Source organism: Zootoca vivipara, chromosome 2 (genome assembly GCF_963506605.1).
Source record: "Zootoca vivipara chromosome 2, rZooViv1.1, whole genome shotgun sequence".
In the NCBI taxonomy this organism is placed as follows: domain Eukaryota; kingdom Metazoa; phylum Chordata; class Lepidosauria; order Squamata; family Lacertidae; genus Zootoca; species Zootoca vivipara.
The window spans coordinates 49,123,758-49,139,721 of NC_083277.1; the positions used below are offsets into that span (position 1 = coordinate 49,123,758).

Here is a 15,964-nt window from a genome sequence, read left to right on the forward strand (position 1 = left end):
TCCCCTGGCTTCATGCACAGCAGTACATTCTAAGTTGCAAAGATGGAATAATTGTGTAGGTCAACATTACCCTGAGTTTGAAACTATACAGCAAATGCATAATAAAGTCATTCCAGTCTTACACCCTGTTAAAACATATACATGCCTTTATACAATGCTGCTTTTTCACTGGTTAAAGTTATAATTGAAAAGCTCTATCTGGCAAATCTTCTACACTGTAAATCAAACAAGCCCCAATCTGTTTTTTTAAACAACAGCAACAGAAAGAATATCTCACACACACATTTTCCTCAGGACTTTGTTTAAAAACTGGCTTATACAAAAATCATTACTTTTTAGACTTTTAGAAAGAAACTGCAAGTACTGTCACATCGTTTGCCTCTCACTGCAGTAGTCGCTTTATGCAGTGTAGTTTCCCCCACCCCTCCTATTATAATATTTTATATAGAAGTTGCATTACCTTCCCAGAGACACAAGGACGTGAACTAAAATCTAATGCATCACTCAGTCCTCCAAATCTGCACACCATTTCCCCCCATCAGCTTCTGCCTCCGCGGGTCGGGATGCAAATTGCCAAATAAACAATCTCAAAATAGAAAGGGGAATACCTCCTTGAAAGGAATAAAAAAATTAGCTAGTATGATTGGGAAGCTTCTACTTACTTGGTTAAGCTATCATCACAAATCCAAAATGATTTCAATTATACAGCGGAGTAATCACTGTTCGGCATCTGTAAGGGATTGACAAACTGAGCTACATTACAGGAGTCCCTCTGCAGACTGTACCATCCAGACCGAGCAGGTGGGGGGAAGGAGCGGATATTTCCGACCGAGCATCTTGCTGAAGGAGAGAGCAAAGCCCAGGGAATGTTTATAGCTTGCCGTCGCAGACAGCCGGAGGAGGAGGGCAAACAGCAACGGTGGCACGGAAAGGAAGGCTTTTTCTTGCAAAGAAAATGGACTGAACCACCATGTTGTTGTTTGTGGTTTTAATGCTTCCCTTGGGATAATGACAAAAACGGAAGATGGCAAACTACCAGGAATATGCCACTTATGGGAGAAACCTTCAAGGACAAGGACTGTCAAGTTCTATCACTATCACTGGAGAAAGCGGGAGGGGGGGGGGAGGGAATGTGTGTTGGTGGAGCGGAGAGGAAGGGGAGAAGCCTGCTCACTACTGCATCTCTACGGAAGGGATATCCAGACTGCAGAGACTCTTGATTTCTGTCTCTAAGGTTAACCAGGATTTGGTGTGGGTTGTTTTTCCCCCTACTAATCATTTGCAGACCTGATCAAAATTTCGCATTTCAGTTGTAAACTCATTTTACTAATGGGAAAATCGGTGGAAGCATTTACAAAAGCAGCATTCTGTAAATAGAGCACCATGATTTTGCACACGCGTGTGCACACATGCACAGGCAACATGTTTCCAATCTCTGAGGCAAATGTAGCATGATTTTGTCTACAAGACATGAGTACATTAAAGTACATTATTGCTCCCCTTTCTTTTTAAAGGAAAGATTTGCAATAACGAGAAGTAGGTAAGCAGGACATTTTAATCAGTACATTAACCTATGAAGCAAAATAGAACACTGTCCTAGATTTAAATGTTCAGTACTAATATTTATTTCAATCCCTGTAAAGCACAGACTTTTGTGAAATGGGGAATGAAGGAAGATGCAATGCACTTCTCCAAAATGCAAATCTCTCCCCCCCCCCTCAAATTAAATAGACACCTTTTTGCTTACTGGTAAGTTATTTGTTTTCTGTGCTTCTTTTTGTTGCAGTGCATTTCCACACAGGCATTTCAATTTACAGCTAGAATTATTAAAACTGAAGAATTTGTGGGGAGTGAGAGCAATGTTTTTGAGTAGGGAAAGTGGTAATTTCTTCTTTGCCCAAATAGTGCAACAGTGTACTGGATGTAAATACTTCATTTTACATGAACTGATGGTATAAGCAAATTCTACAAATTTCTGGCAGTGACATATTTAAATTTCAGATAATTTTAGGCCCCATAACGTTCTTAGGGTCAGAGTCGAGGCATGAAGCCATGCATCCAAGTTTTGAAACAGGCAAATAATGCAAGAAACCCTGTGCCTTTAAGCATGTGAAATATTGACTATGTTTCAAGTTGGAAGCTTTTCTAGATTATCTTAGTGACAGCAGTGCTTCGTGACTGGGCTGCATCTTGGATGGAGCATGCAATTGCAACCAAGCACACCTCCCTGAGCACTAATAGGAGTAGCTGTACGGATGCTCTGTCATCCTTGCTTACTTGCTGCTCAGAATATCAATTCAGCCAGTTAAACCAAAGTCTGCACTGCAGTGCACCAAAATGGAAGCTTAAAAAAAAAAAACCTAACATCTCTGATGAAGGAATATCACACCTTTGCCAATCAGTTAGAAAATAGGGGAAAGTCTGTAAATAAAGGTTTTGTTGTTGTTTTAAAAAAAGAACAAAAGCTGCATTTATAAATAGAACACTCAGGGAACACATGTTTAACATGACATCATATGCAGTGACATTGTATTACATTTTAACCATACTGTGCAGGCTATCGCCTGCTAAGAAAACACCCAATTCTAACTGTGCGAGTGATAGTGCTCAGCCTGTAGATCAATGTCTTAGACTGAAATAAAATAGATAGGATAAAGTTTGCAGAGTGAAAGGACGTCCTGAGTAAGCTCAGGAATTGTAACTGTCAGTTGCCACCTCAGCTGCTGTGCTAGGCTGCAACTGTTGTTGCACCAAGAGTCTCCTGCCAGGGTCCAATGTTTATGCTGCATCAGAGTTGCAAAATCTGTTGCATAAACACTTTCTTGCAATATTCTAAGGGTAATTAATGACGGGCATTAAATAACACCATCCATTGCTCTCTCCTAAAAAGAAAATAAGAATATGAAAAAGACCTTTTTGGCGGAGACATTTGACAAATGGTCTATCTCTGTGTGTGTTTAAAGCTTCTGAAACTTTGTTTTACTGATTATTTCAATATAGTGCCCTTATTTCAATATAGTGCCCAGCATTCATATTCCAAGTGGTGAGTCAATGGGTCTGGGGCACTCCCTTGGAATGAGATGCTCAATTTGTTTTTATTTATTTTAACTATTGGATACTGCTATGCAGTGACAGCAACCAACTCAGCAAAGCACAGCTAGAGAGCACAAACAATACAGGAAATCCATTAAGTCTTGAATTGATACACCGTACAGCATAAAAACATGATAATTTTTGTAGCACTTAAATTAATTACTGAAGTGACATTCTGGGATAGCTGTTTCCACACCAGAATTCCCAGTCCTCATTTAGAGTAGGGCCTCCAATGCAACTTGCCACACAATGTGATGATCAAGCTATTAACCTTGTTGCTAGCCTCATCAGTTGGGGGGGGGATCTCCCAGTGCTATGTGCCACTGGCAGTGTCTCTATTATCTTCATTCTAATGCTGTGAGTCATCACACTGTCACCTGGGTAACAGGGGCCAGCTAACATTACCAAACACAATCCCATCAAGGCATGTCTTCTGAAGTAAGAATCTGACATAATTTGTTGTGAAGTTCAACCATAGACTATTTATTCCAGATGCATAGCTGCTGTTGTTTTTGCAGCAATGGAATGCTCAAGTTCACTTTGTGACTTCCTTTAAGGTTCATAACTTAAAAACTCTTCAGACACATTTTTTGATCTGCCGCCAAAACCCAGAATGAACTGCACTGTCTGACAGGCTGCTACCCAAGGATGCAGCAATCATAAAAATTAGAAAGATTCTGTTTGCTGCAGGATAGAATGTTTAATACCACCAGGCAAAGTCTATGAAAGTCTCCTTGAGAAACTGGCTAAACAAAAATGCATATAAGGGCAAGACACTATAGATACCTGTCAAGCTAAGTATTGACCTCCTTAGAGCTACAAGAAAAGAAATGTAGGTTTACACTTGAATTAACATCTCATTTTGTTTCATCTTTCATTGGGCTGATGGGCACAAATCAGTAGGATTTTTGTTGGATGAACTTTAACAGGGAATCTGCCCCCAGTGGATAGTGACTTGGGAAGTTGAATACCTGGTGAAAAGTTAGCTTTTTCTATGGCCCCTTTACATAGATAATGTCAGGTCAAGCTACTTTCCCAAGCGGCCTGAAAGAGCATCCAAGTTCCCTTTTCCTTATCCCACTATCTCCTTCATCTCCATGCTTTCTAAAGCATATTGGGGATGGGATGGAATGGCAGACACCTTCTCTTACTTCTCAGCTCAATAAATGGAAAAAGCAGGAGGTTAAATATCCCTGTCTCCATCTGATTTTTTCTCATCTCCCAGGACATCTCAAGCAGCTTCCTTCTATGGTGCCTGAAGGACCACAAGAGACAGCGCTATTGTGCTCATGTTCTGCCAGCAGACTTCCCATAGCAATTGGCTGCTGTGAGGCTGCTGGTCTGATACAGCAGGGCTCTTATTATGTTCTTCTGGGAGCAGAGAAAATATGAGAAAGACGTGTGTGGGTCCCTCCTTTTCTTCTCCATGCATTTCTGTCTTTCCTTTTCTCCAACCATCTCAAGACAGTTTAGGAAACATAAAGGTTGGCAATTGTACCACTCCTTTCCTCCTCCTTGTTGTTTCTCCTCTCCACTGTCCCACCCATCCATACTTCCTAAATGTTTAGCACTGTTGGTCTTTCCACCTCCACCTCCGCTATTTGTCTCACTCTAAGGAAGGGAGTCTCCTTACAGTGAGGTACAGAGATGGAACAAGCATTCTGGAGAAACTCAAAAGCTGCTAGGTGGTGGCAGTAGTTAAGTTGGGTGGGCCACCCAGTGAGAAAGACAAGGAAAGGCCAGGGTTTGACTCTTTTGCTTAAGGACCTGGTTCATATAGCCATAATGACTAGTAGCCACTGATTGTCTCATCCTCCATGAATTGGTCTCATCCCCTTGTAAATCCACCTAAGGCAGAGGTCATCACCACATCTTATGGCAACAAATTCCATAAATTAATTACGTGCTTTGAGAAGAAGTACTTTCCTGATTCTTTTGTTGATTAGCTTAACTGAATGACCCCAAGTTCCAGTATTATTGGGGGAGGGGGGCAGACGTCTACCTGCTTTCTCCATGTAGTACAGTACATAATTTCCTAAACCTCTATCATGTCCTCCCTTTTTCTTAGAACAAACAAAAACTTCAAAGGTTGGCAATATACTCCAGAGAAGATTCTCCAGCCCCTGGATTAGCTTAGTTGATATTTTCTGCACCTTTTCCAGCTTTGCAATATAGTTTTTGCGATATGGGAGCCATAAACGTACACAGCATTCTGAGTTTGGCTTTACCACAATTTTGCATAATGGCATCGGGATACTAGCAATTTAATTTTCTACCCCTTTCCTGAAATTTGCATTTTTCACAGTTGTGCAATGCACACTAAGCCCACTATGATTCCAAGTTTTCTTACCTGGTTAGAAACCACTACCTCTAATCCTATCAGCGTATATTGGAAGTTAGGAGCTAGAAAAGTACACACAGTGGAGCAAAAGATTAATAATCTAACTTCACAAATATACTGATAGGAACTGAAGAGCATCTCTGTACAAGCCCCTTTGGGGCCATTACTCACTGTAGCTGATATGTCAGATTGTGGTGGGACACTCTAAAAAATGCCCCTCCCTGCTTCAGTCCCCATCCATGAGAGTCAGAAAAAGCACAACTGCTGTAGACTGAACTACAGGGAAGCACAACAATGATGATGTATGTCGCCATATCAGCTGGGTCTCAAAACTATTATGAGGAAGTGGTAAGCAGTGGCTGCAGTGCTGGGACCCAACTGCCAGAAAATCTTTTAAGTCACATTGCTAATGCTGCATCTCCTAGGTTTGGACTACCAGATAGAAGGCCAATAAGAAAGGCACCAAGGTACAAAGCAAGGCCCATTAAATGGACTTGAAATCATAAGCAGCTTGTTTGTTTACTCACATTCATTAGTTATTAATGCCTCATTAAGTCAAACTATAGAGCTGACTAAAAATAAGCAGCAAGGACACTCCTCTAAAATGGCATGAGCGCATAAAATGCTAACAGCAACTTAAGATCCCAATAACTTGTAAGATGATAAACAAACAAAAATTATTTTCAAGGCTGGATTCATTCGTGGAAGATAAGCACTCACATTCCCATCTACAGAAGCAGGTTGGCAAATGAAAAGGTAATGCAATCTTCTTGTTAAAGCAAAGTATTATTTTATCTTTTCTCTATTATCTGACACTTGTGGAAATTGGAGAAACATTTCTGGCCAGACCACTCTGCTGTCCCAGTAGCAATCTGTACTTGCATTCCAGGTGCAAACATTCATGAATAGGCAACCATGACATTTTCTTGAGCAGATTAAAGCACAAGAGGGAGGCAAAAAATCTGGATTTTCACATAACCTTGAGAGGGCCAAAGCAAACTTGTGACTATGAGGATAGGAAAGGAATGCCCACCTACAAAAGCTCTTGTACTAAATTATCTTATCAGCCACTTAAACAATATGCTACAAGGACCTAGATAACAATACAATGGATTTTGGAACATCACAACAAAATATGTTCTGAATTTATACATGGTACGTTTATGCAATCATTTATATTGAGGCACTGGCATTTTAATTCTCTTTAATTCGCTCAGAGTGTGTAGGTGGGTTTATTCTCCATTTGTTAACGCAGACAAGGAGTTAATCAGTCTGCTAGTGTTGCCACTACTGCTACCACTTCCACTTCTAGTACTTCTACTAAGAATAATACAGTGGTACCTCGGTTTATGAACACAATTGGTTCCGGAAGTCTGTTCATAAACTGAAGCGTTCATAAACTGAAGCGAACTTTCCCATTGAAAGTAATGGAAAGTGGATTAATCCGTTCCAGACGGTCCGCGGAGTAACCGTTCATAAATTGAAGCGAACTTTTCCATTGAAAGTAATGGAAAGTGGATTAATCCGTTCCAGACGGGTCCGCGAAGTACTTAAACTGAAGCGTTCATAAACTGAAACATGGGTATAATTGGTTTCGGAAGTCTGTTCATAAACTGAAGCGTTCATAAACTGAAGCGAACTTTCCCATTAAAAGTAATGGAAAGTGAATTAATCCGTTCCAGATGGGTCCGCGGCGTTCATAAACTGAAAATTCATAAACCGAGGTGTTCATAAACAGAGGTTCCACTGTATATGGTATGGTTACATATGAATGAATCTCAACTCACAAACCCCAACAGGATACACTGAAGGGAGTTTTGGCTGGTCAGAGGTGAAGTGAATGTATACAAGGTGGAAAAATCAAAATCAAGTTGAGTATCCAGACATCCCAAAAATGCTGCAGACAAGTGACTGCCAAAAGGGAAACAATTGTCTCTAAGTGTAACATAGAAAGAATAATGCCATTGTGGAGTGATGAGGGAAGGGAGAGCAAACACCAAAGCAGAAAGGGTGGCAGGGGAAGTATGTAATCACAGAAAATTGTTTTACCTTGAAAGTGAATCCCTTTTAATTCTTCCCACCTCAAAATTAACCTTAAAGGTACCTAGCACAAAGTCCCAGTGAATTTTTGTCTGAAATTTGGCAGATTTCTCATGCCTAGCACTTATCTCATGTCTCCAACTTTCAGACCAATTGCCCCCAAAATACTAGAAGAGAGAAAGTGGGGTCGTTGGTTGTTGTTGTTTTTTGCATACCCCTAAAGTTTCATCTACATTTTTTGTTTTTCTTAATACCCATTTTAAAATTTCTCAATAGTGAAGAGGACACAAGACATGTGGAACCCCAAGCTATCATTGCTGCACTTGCTAGAAATTTGCTTTCTGAAACCTGTCAGGATTCCTCAAGTCAAAGCATGCCTAAGACTGAGATGGGCTGTTTTCCAAAGTACCAAACCAGGGTCTAAACTAAGTCTTGTGGTCAGTGCACACCCTTATTATATACCACAAGTGCAATAATGTTGTACCATTTTTATGGATGAGAAGAATGAGAGAATAAAATCTCTTCGTAACCAATGGCTAAGTTGACTGAATCAGGGTCTTCTAGAGCCAATCTCTAATCTTACTCACTATCCTGGACTAATCGAGGAAAGGAAAAGAGGTCACGGCTACCATTGCTCTTGAAACACTTCTGTTTCATCTAGCATTTAGTGATCACATAAATGCAGAAGTTTAAGTAAGCACCTGTTTTCTTAGCTAGCAAAGAGGCCAGTACAGTTCAGAGTTCACTGCACATACCCAGGGTAGATTCAAATGACCGAGCGGTCACACAATGGCCATCCAGTTTGTAGGTTTTCAGTACATGGTGGGCCTTTACAGGCAAACATTCCATCAAAAGAAGTAGCCTGAATGCAACTGCTTGTCATTTGAATGTACTCTCGGTAACCTGAGCATGACTTAACACACTGAATAAGCACCCCTTTACATCAGGTACGTCTCCCTCCCCTCAGTTCAATGAAAGGGTAGGCATTGAAATAAAAGTCATATAATCCTCCCTTCCCACTCCACCATTCTATTCATTTCTTTTATTCTCTCTCTCTCTCTCTCCTCACTCCAAAACCATTTACTTGTGACACAATGACCACTGGCATAGCACTTCCAAGTGCTGTCCTATGTTTTGCTCCCTTCACAATAATTAAAACTATGAAAGCAACTGCTTGAGGTGGCTCCCTCACATTCTCTAAAGATTTTCTCTTCTTCATGCCACCACTCAACTAGCTACATTCTAAATGGTCTTGTGTACCTGACTTACACTTCTGCTTCTATTCCTCCAGTTCTCTTCCTGACCCTATCCAGTGCAACCATTTGCAGTTGTTGTTTAAAAAAAGTTATACAGTGCTCAGGGCCCAGAGTTTGCTCCACTTATCCAACTTGTTTCTGATCACAGGAAGAGCAGTCAACAAGGGTGCAACCGTGTATTTCTTAAAAGAACCCTAAAGCTCTTGTCAACCACAGACCAGTCAGCAACAGTTGGCAGGGCAGGGCAGTGCTGCCTAGTTGACCTTCCATCACAGCCATTGCTGTGAGCCCAAGCCAATCTGGCACTCCAGCTGCTGCATTTGCACCACACCAACCTCACTGCTGCCTTGCCCTCACAGTATGCCATAGCAATAACAATAGCCAGAGCTCAGGTAAGCAGAACTGCCTTGTCCCAGTTACTCACTTTGTCAAAGCAATCCCTTAGTTAAGGACATTGGTTTCCTATCCCTGCAGGTGGTTCAAGACTTTGCATGAAAGAGGAGGAGGAGGAGGAGGAGGAGGAGGAGGAGGAGGAGGAGGAGGAGGAGGAGGAAGAAGAGGAGGAGGAGGAGGAGGAGGAGGAGGAGGAGGAGGAGGAGGAGGAGTTTGGACTTGATATCCAGCCTTTCATTCCCCTTAAAGGTAAAGGGACCCATGACCATTAGGCCCAGTTGTGACCGACTCTGGGGTTGCGGCACTCATCTCGCATTATTGGCCGAGGGAGCGGGCATACAGCTTTCAGGTCATGTGGCCAGCATGACAAAGCCACTTCTGGCGAACCAGAGCAGCACACAGAAACGCCGTTTACCTTCCCGCTTGGAGTGGTACCTATTTATCTACTTGCACTTTGATGTGCTTTCAAACTGCTAGGTTGGCAAGAGCTGGGACCGAGCAACAGGAGCTCACCCCATCGCAGGGATTCAAACCACCAACCTTCTGATCAGCAAGCCCTAGGCTCTGTGGTTTAACCCTCAGTGCCACCTGTGTCATTCCCCTTACGGAGCCTCAAAGTGGCTAACGATCTCCTTTCCCTTCCTCCCCCACAACAAACACTCTTGTGAGGTGAGTGAGGCTGAGAGACTTCAGCAGCTGCATGTGGAGGAGCGGGGAAGCAAACCCAGTTCACCAGATTACGAGTCCACCGCTCTTAACCACTACACCATGCTGGCTCCCAGGGTTTGGAGGGTGCACCTCAATGGCTGGGGACCAGCATACCTAAAACAGCACCCTTATCAATCTACCCATCACCTAATATTTACAACAGAAGCCCTTCTCTGGATTCCCCCGTCATGTGAAGTCAAGCAAGCAGAGAGAGGGTCTTCTCTGTTATGGCACGCCAGGCTTGGAACTGCCACCCTGTGGAAACTGGCCCAGGGCCTTCATTACCTTTTAGGTGCCTATGTTTCTGAGCTTCCAACTGAGCATATAATTTGGCCTTATAATTGACATGATTTGTTTTATTTGTTCCCCTTGATTGCCATTGCTGTCTTCCAAGCATGGAAGGCACGCATTATAGCCCATGAGATATGGAAAATAAGGGTTTTCAAAATGCTTTTACCGGCTTAATGGGTTTTAATAGACTTTATTCCAAAAGGAAAACTAAATGTCCAGCACTCTAACAAACCTCTGTGAACTGCTGAAAATTACCTTGTGGAGCTCACAGTTGGGGTTAGAGGAGCCAAGCCTTATGCTGCACTCTATTTCTGAGGCACTAAGACATACATGATGTGTGCCCGTTGTGTGCCAGTTACTTTAGGAAACCTGGAGTGTTTCCTAATAATATTCATATAATATTATTCATATAATGATGTGAATAAGAATGTATATGCTATGTGAGAATTGTATTTTTAGTAGAACCAGCAGTGGACTTACTTATCACTGAGAGGAAGGAGTGAGAAAAGAATTAGAAATAATTCGGGTGGTTAAGGTAAACATCAATAATTTCTGAAGATTCCATCCCTACTCACAGTGATTGCCCCAGTTTTAAAAATTCCGGAGAACATTCTGAAATTAAACAATAAAAAACATGTTGGTACTATAACATTATCATTATTATAGAATACTGCCATTCTTCACAGTTATTCAATTTAAACATCTCATTAGAATTTAGGTTTTGCAACATATTCTTCCAGTCCAGGCCTCATTAGGATTTTAGTTCTATGAAATATTGGAAATGGGGCTGAGGGTGGGGCTCTTCCTGAGAAACTTATATTTCATGATTATATAATATTAATTGTAGAACAAGGGCTTAAAATTCTGTATTGTTCAACAAACAAAAGGACATTAATAATAGTTTTTGACATAGTGGTTGGATTGCCTCATTAAGTTATTATTTTGCTTAACATTTCACTGTGATTTCATTCTGGTTGTGCTTAAAAGCTTAGTTTAGCCCTCATTGTTCTCTATACAAACATCTATAACTTGCAGATCTGATTGTTTAAGGATGCAATCACATAGTCCCGGGGAGAGCATATGTCCTGGGTTTTCTTCTGGCATATCCTAAGAGTCTTATAACATGAGTAAGGTAAAGGTAAAGGGACCCCTGACCATTAGGTCCAGGCGTGACCGACTCTGGGGTTACGGCCTCATCTTGCATTATTGGCCAAGGGAGCCAGCGTACAACTTCCAGGTCATGTGCCAGCATGACAAAGCCGCTTCTGGCGAAACAGAGCAGCACACGGAAACGCTGTTTACCTTCCCGCTGTAGCGGCACCTATTTATCTACTTGCACTATGACGTGCTTTCAAGATGATAGGTTGGCAGGAGCAGGGACCTAGCAATGGGATCTCACCCCGTCGCGGGGATTCGAACCGCCGACCTTCTGATCGGCAAGCCCTAGGCTCTGTGGTTTAACGCACAGCGCCACCTGCGTCCCTTATAACATGAGTAAGTAGCCTCAAATGCTTTGATACGAAAGGCTTCAGGGTTTGGGCTGGGCAAGCAATCCAGTGGGAGCCCCAGACTAGCCTTGCCATTGAGCCCGTGGGGCACAATTCTTGCTACTGCTTTTCCCCATCCCTGCAACAACACCAGCAGCCTGGTTGTAGAGCTCTGCCTCTCTACATGGTTGCTGCTGTTGTACAAACAGTGCTCCTCTCAGAATTTTGAGAACAAAGCCTGCCACGATACTGTACCCTACCATTCACATGCAAAGAATATATGGAAGGGGCTATCACTGAACATTTGAAATGCTGTCCTGGCAAGGAACCAGTACAGAGGGCAGCATGCCACTAATAATGACAGTATGAAATATAGCAGCTGGATCACTGCTTAATGGGAATAGAGTACAACCCAATGTTTGGGGGGGAGTGGCATTCAGTACTGGATACATATAATCTATTAATGTATATTAAACAGATGACACAGCACTGAAAGGTATTATGTAAAGTAAGTATTATTGATCTTGAGTATTTTACATAAAATGCTCTCTTACACCTTTTTCTTTTTATATATATACCTTCTACTTGGAAGTTTGGAACATACTGCAAATATTGACAGTCTAAAAAATGAATCTACCTATACTGTATGTAAATAAGTGTGTAAATAGATACTAGGGAAAGTATATGATTACGGTATGCCCGGTATATTTTAAAAAGTATAGTATCAGCCTGTTCTACCAATGGGCTATAGCTCTAGATCAGGCATCCCCAAACTGCGGCCCTCCAGATGCTTTGGCCTACAACTCCCATGATCCCTAGCTAACAGGACCAGTGGTCGGGGAAGATGGGAATTGTAGTCCAAAACATCTGGAGGGCCGAAGTTTGGGAATGCCTACTCTAGATCATGGGTAGGCAAACTAAGGCCTGGGGGCCGGATCCGACCCAATCGCCTTCTAAATCTGGCCCGAGTATGGTCTGGGAATCAGCATGTTTTTACATGAGTAGAATGTGTGCTTTTATTTAAAATGCAGCACTGGGTTATTTGTGGAGCATAGGAATTCGTTCATTCCCCCCCCCCAAAAAAAATATAGGGCGGCCCACCACATGGTCTGAGGGACAGTGGACCGGCCCTCTGCTGAAAAAGTTTGCTGACCCCTGCTCTAGATGTTTAGAAACATTCAGAAAGATTTATAGAAGTATTCATTCTTTGTAGGTTAGTACATCTCAAACCATTAAGGAGGAACTGCTAGATGCCTGGTTTTCATATGTGTTAAGACTTGAATGTGTGACATTTGTGGTATTTCATACAGGTTGTTCTGCACCCTGTGGAGAAAACCATGCTCTCTTGCCCTCTATTTGACCCGTGCTCTGAATGGCTGACAAAGTGCCAGCTGTCACTCAACCCTATGTGGGCAGCAAGCCAGCAACTGACCATCTATGCTGTGTTGCTCATGAAGAGATCTAGCAGAGACTAGTAAACAACTAGTTCAGGATAAGGTAGACTCCAGCTAAAGAGTACCTTTTGTTTTGTGAGTATTCTGCTCTCTCCCTTTGTTACAGCCATTGCCTTCCTTATTCTTAATAAATGATATATAATTGAACAGATGTGTCTCTGCATTGTTACCAACACACAGGATTAGTGTGAACACACCCACCCCAAGCCTAAGCCACTTGGTTCATGCTTCAGAGACACTGGACTGAGGTTGACAGAGAAAAGCAGGTTGCTCTAATTTCTAGGAGAGACAAGGAGCCAGGGACTAGCTCTCCTTCCCAAGAAAACTGAAAGGGATCTGGCTGCCTTGGAATTGCATTGACTTTCCAGACTACCCCAGCAGGGGGTTGTAAAGGTTTATAGATGGTGTGGTAGAAGCAATTATTGGACAGTTTGGGGGACGTGACTTGTTTACCTTACCAGGAAGAGTGTAAGCAGGCCCTATTGGCCTCCCCCTTCTGTTTTATACCTTTCTCTATAGCCAGTGTGGTGTAGTGGTTAAGAGTGATAGACTCGTAATCTGGTGAAGCGGGTTCGCATCTCCACTCCTCCACATGCAGCTGCTGGGTGACCTTGGGCTAGTCACACTTCTCTGAAGTCTCTCACTCAGCCCTACTCACCTCACAGAGTGTTTGTTGTGGGGGAGGAAGGGAAAGGAGATTGTTAGCCGCTTTGAGACTCCTTCGGGTAGTGATAAAGCGGGATATCAAATCCAAACTCTTCTTCTTCTATAATGCCAAATGTGTATTATTTCCACCACCTCTCAGCTGTGGTTGAATGAGTGCCCCCCTTTAATATTCATGGATATCAGGAGGAATGTGTCCTCCTCCATGCTTATGTCTTCAGATCAGTAGGAGAGGCCAAAACACAGGGGACTCCACCTTCTCCATTGCCTGCTCATTGGAACACTTTGCTAAGAGAATCTTCAGTGGGTTCCCTGCTTCCCTGTATTTAGGTGTGGCACTAAAGGCCTCACTTGCAACCACATGGATTCCCCACCCCCTTTAATTACAATTTTAGCGGCAATTTTTTTATTGGGACCACACTGCAAGGGAAAGTTTAGCTGTTTCTTATCCCACCACAATCTTGTTAAAAATACGCACACACAAAAGGCATGGCAGGGTTATTGGGGGGGGGGAGCTTCAGTTGTGACAGATGGGAGTTTTTTTCTAACTGCAGCACTACAGGGAGGGTATAGAATCGTAGAATTGTAGTTGGAAGGGACTCTGAGGGTCAGCAGTCCATTTTTGTAAAGGTGGGGGGTTTAGAGAAAAAGATAACCCCAACCTCCCTATCTGCTGCAGTCCCAGTAAAAATAATCATCCCAGCCACGCTTGTAATTAAAAAAGGAAACCCAATAGGATTGCAAGCAACACAATTACACACACCCACACCCAAAAAAACCACTTTAAATAAGGCTTTTGTGGTCTTGGCTGTTTTACTCGAGTATTGAGAAGATTGTTTGTATGCTTTTGTGGTTGTTGATATTTGTTCTTGCTTTGTTATTTTGTACATATTTTGTCCTATTTTATTGCAAGCTGGCTTACCTTTTTGGCTAGGAAGTAGGATATATTTGTAAGTCTCAAATAAATATGGTGCAATAAGATCATGTTTGTTAATTGTGTCTATTGCAGTTTCAACAAATTATTTGATCATTAAGCATATCTATAAACACAGTAATTAGATTTGAAAAATACTCCCCCCCCCAGCAGCTAGAAAAAACAATTCCCCTTCCTAATTCCTGAATAATATCAGTTGCAAACATTGCAGCTGGAGGGAATAAACCTTCTTTCATGGACGGTGACTGTGAGAGCTGTTGGTATCAAATACTGTAACCCTTTATCACAGCAGGAAGATTGTACTGCAGACCAACACATCACCTATTGGCTTTATTTCTGTGTACTAGTTCTTTAGAACAATTCATCCCTTCAGCAATTGGTCATATTGCTGAGATTATACAGTGACCACTAATGCATCTCTCTACATGATGTGATCAGGCGTTACCCTTAAAGCTGAAGTGAGAGTAAAGTTTCACGCTGCCCTCACTAAACGGCCCTGCAGTTATCTCCATTTCCAAGCACTTAATTCAATTAGAATTGTTTTAGTGTTGAGCACAATACATGGACACTGGTCACCTATTTTTCTAGCACACAACCCAGATGTGCTGGGAAAACTTCCCCATAAGCTGCTGTTTATACACTACAGCTAGAACCAATTGTGAACCATTTCACAAACTATAAGAAAAACCCATATATTTTTTATTGCGGTTGCCATCAGGATGAGTAATGACTTTGTTAAAATGAAAAAGAACACAATTCAACCAATATTAAATGTTGTTAAGTCCCGTTCTTATCTACTGAAGAGTTAAGCACTCTCTCTCATTGAAATCATTGTTTGTTTTGTTTGGATCCGATCTGCATTTGTTGCCAAGGATACAACATTTGACGCTGGTGGCGCTGTGGGTTAAACCACAGAGCATAGGGCTTGCCGATCAGAAGGTCGGCGGTTCGAATCCCCTCGACGGGGTGAGCTCCGGTTGCTCGGTCCCAGCTCCTGCCCACCTAGCAGTTCAAAAGCACGTCAAAGTGCAAGTACCGATAGATAAATAGGTACCGCTACAGCGGGAAGGTAAACGGCATTTCCATGTGCTGCTCTGGTTCGCCAGAAGCAGCTTTGTCATGCTGGCCACATGACCTGGAAGCCGTACGCCGGCTCCCTCGGCCAATAACGTGAGGTGAACGTTGCAACCCCACAGTCAGTCGCGACTGGACCTAATGGTCAGGGGTCCCTTTACCTTTACCTTAATTTTTGGAGCTCAGTGCCATCAATACAACAGTGGCTCAAGTGTCAGGGCAGACCCAAT

General features: G+C 42.4%; 1 protein-coding gene across 2 annotated transcripts in view; it reads right to left on the minus strand.

The window, feature by feature from the left end:
- ATP2B2 (ATPase plasma membrane Ca2+ transporting 2) overlaps positions 1 to 15,964 on the minus strand; it is a 377,201-nt gene that overhangs the window by 198,032 nt on the left and 163,205 nt on the right. Inside the window, exon 1 of one of the 2 annotated variants that reach the window (XM_060271476.1) lies at positions 663 to 809. The exons of the other annotated variant lie outside the window; for it this stretch is intronic. The gene's annotated coding sequence lies outside the window, so the exon portion shown is untranslated. Of the gene's footprint in view, positions 1 to 662; positions 810 to 15,964 lie in introns of those variants that run through there. 2 annotated transcript variants of the gene reach the window in all.